A 2,500-nucleotide genomic window follows, 5' to 3' on the forward strand; every position below is an offset into this window, starting at 1 on the left:
TGCAGCTCCCAGCACTCTCAATCGATCAACCATCGAGTCGGGTCAGCGTGTCAAACCGGCGAGCTCCACGGTCAGGCCGGCGGCGCACCAGCACCGGACCTCCGCGGCTCCCTTCACTCTTTCCACTGCCAGCCAACCGAGAGACGGACCCAATGCGGACGTGCAGAGCTTAGGCAGACCCCCCACTGGAGGCTCAACACTTCGTGGCAGCTCCGTGTCCCAGAGACCAGGAGGGTTGGCACACACACACAGTGTGAACCACCGACAGCCATTCTGGGACCGGTGACAGCCGTGCTGGCCCCACTGCCACGACACAGACGGACGCCAGGCCGCGCTCCCCGGCGGGGGGATGGCGTCGAGCCTGACGAACGGAATGTGCAGGGTGGGGGGGAAAGGCCAAGCGCTCCGACGCCGGAGGGCTCCGGAGTCTGAACTTAGGGGGACAAAGAGGACGGGTCCTCTGCGACACCCCAGCCGCGCTCTCGCCAGCCAAGGCGAGTGCGATTGATTGCCAAACGACCCTCAGACAGGCGTGGCCCCGGGAAGAACCCGGGGCCGCAAAGTGCGTTCAAAGTGTCGATGATCAATGTGTCCTGCAATTCACATTAATTCTCGCAGCTAGCTGCGTTCGTCATCGACGCACGAGCCGAGTGATCCACCGTCAAGAGTTGTCTGAGTTTGTTTTAGGTCTCTCCCTCGCCAGAGGAAAGCGACCCGGACCGCACATACGCTCCCCACCTTGAGCTACAGCCACCTGCACGCCGGCGTGCGGGCGGAGCAGGGTGGCGTGAAGCGATGGGGAGCACCATCCTGGTGCGGCCCGCAGAAACATACGTCTATTGGGGGGAGGAGGACAGGGCGCCCAAGAGGCGATGCGTGCCCCAACGCACCGCAGCGACGGAGGCAGGATCACCGCCACCATGTCGCCCGCCTAGTATCACGAGGCGTGCAGCAGCTTTGCCCTAGGAAAAGCAGAGGCGGGAACGGGCACCGGCCATCGGTTCGGCAGCGTCACTGACGCGTGCACGTGGCGGCGTGTCGGCGAGCGGACTTCCTGCGAGGAGGCGGGGGCGGCACTCGCCCGAGCAGACGCCCGCCCGGCCCAGCCACCGCCGAGGTGGACTGGGAGTCGCGGCAACGGCTCGTCATACTCGTTCCCACACTCACAGCGCAGCTTGCCCGCAAGCCACCGACCACCGATCGACGCCAGGCGCCCCGACCGAGAGCGGGATCGCTCGTTCGCCCTGCTGGCAGTTCGCTGGGGATCACTACTGCACGGAGCTCGGAGACCGACGGGCGGCAACTCGAGAGTCTTTAAACCACCACCCCCATCCCGCAAGTGCAAAGAGGCTGTATACGCACAGACGGGTGAGGGGAATAGGTACCCCGTCGGGTTTGAAGGGAGCGTGACTAGATAGCAACGATGTAAACCCAGCCGATTTGGGAGCGAAAGACCGGCGCCTGCATCACCGGCTTCGTTTCCCGTGGCTGGAGAGTACACCGAAACCCTCCGTCTGTCGCGAGCTCCCGACGACGCGGTGCCGCCAAGCAGCAGGGCCGGACCTGGTGTGGCTCCCCTCGTCGATCACAGACCGGTCGGCACTACTGACGAGACGGTGGAACGGGCTTCGCCCCTTGTGACGAAGGGTGATGCGAACCCGCCCGCCCGCGTGCGTTCGGGGTGGACTCGGCAAACGGAGATTTGAAATCGGAAAGTGTCCTCCTGCCCCGCGCAGGTAGGCGCCCAACAGTTGTGGGGGGTTTGGCGGTGACCACGGCTGCAGGGCCTGCTACCCCGACGAGCTCTCCTGCTGGCCCCGAAACCACCCTCGCGAGACAAGTTGAAACGGAAACGGGCGTACCCCCAAGCCGACGATCCTTTCTTATTTGTTACTTTTTTTTTCACTTGCTCGAGTTGTGGGGATTTGGCGGTGACCACGGCTGCAGGGCCTGCTACCCCGACGAGCTCTCCTGCTGGCCCCGAAACCACCCTCGCGAGACAAGTTGAAACGGAAACGGGCGTACCCCCAAGCCGACAGAGATCCTTTCTTATTTGTTACTTTTTTTTTTCACTTGCTCGAGTTGTGGGGGTTTGGCGGTGACCACGGCTGCAGGGCCTGCTACCCCGACGAGCTCTCCTGCTGGCCCCGAAACCACCCTCGCGAGACAAGTTGAAACGGAAACGGGCGTACCCCCAAGCCGACGATCCTTTCTTATTTGTTACTTTTTTTTTCACTTGCTCGAGTTGTGGGGGTTTGGCGGTGACCACGGCTGCAGGGCCTGCTACCCCGACGAGCTCTCCTGCTGGCCCCGAAACCACCCTCGCGAGACAAGTTGAAACGGAAACGGGCGTACCCCCAAGCCGACGATCCTTTCTTATTTGTTACTTTTTTTTTTCACTTGCTCGAGTTGTGGGGGTTTGGCGGTGACCACGGCTGCAGGGCCTGCTACCCCGACGAGCTCTCCTGCTGGCCCCGAAACCACCCTCGCGAGACAAGTT

The 2,500-nt window shown here is 62.8% G+C and overlaps 1 non-coding gene across 1 annotated transcript; it reads right to left on the reverse strand.

Annotated features, from left to right (window-relative positions):
• Positions 1–516: 516 nt before the first annotated feature.
• Positions 517–670, reverse strand: LOC140473772 (5.8S ribosomal RNA). Its single transcript, XR_011958605.1, has one exon. It is a non-coding gene; the product is annotated as a 5.8S ribosomal RNA (ribosomal RNA).
• Positions 671–2,500: the final 1,830 nt, after the last annotated feature.

This window comes from Chiloscyllium punctatum, unplaced genomic scaffold (assembly GCF_047496795.1).
Source record: "Chiloscyllium punctatum isolate Juve2018m unplaced genomic scaffold, sChiPun1.3 scaffold_717, whole genome shotgun sequence".
In the NCBI taxonomy this organism is placed as follows: domain Eukaryota; kingdom Metazoa; phylum Chordata; class Chondrichthyes; order Orectolobiformes; family Hemiscylliidae; genus Chiloscyllium; species Chiloscyllium punctatum.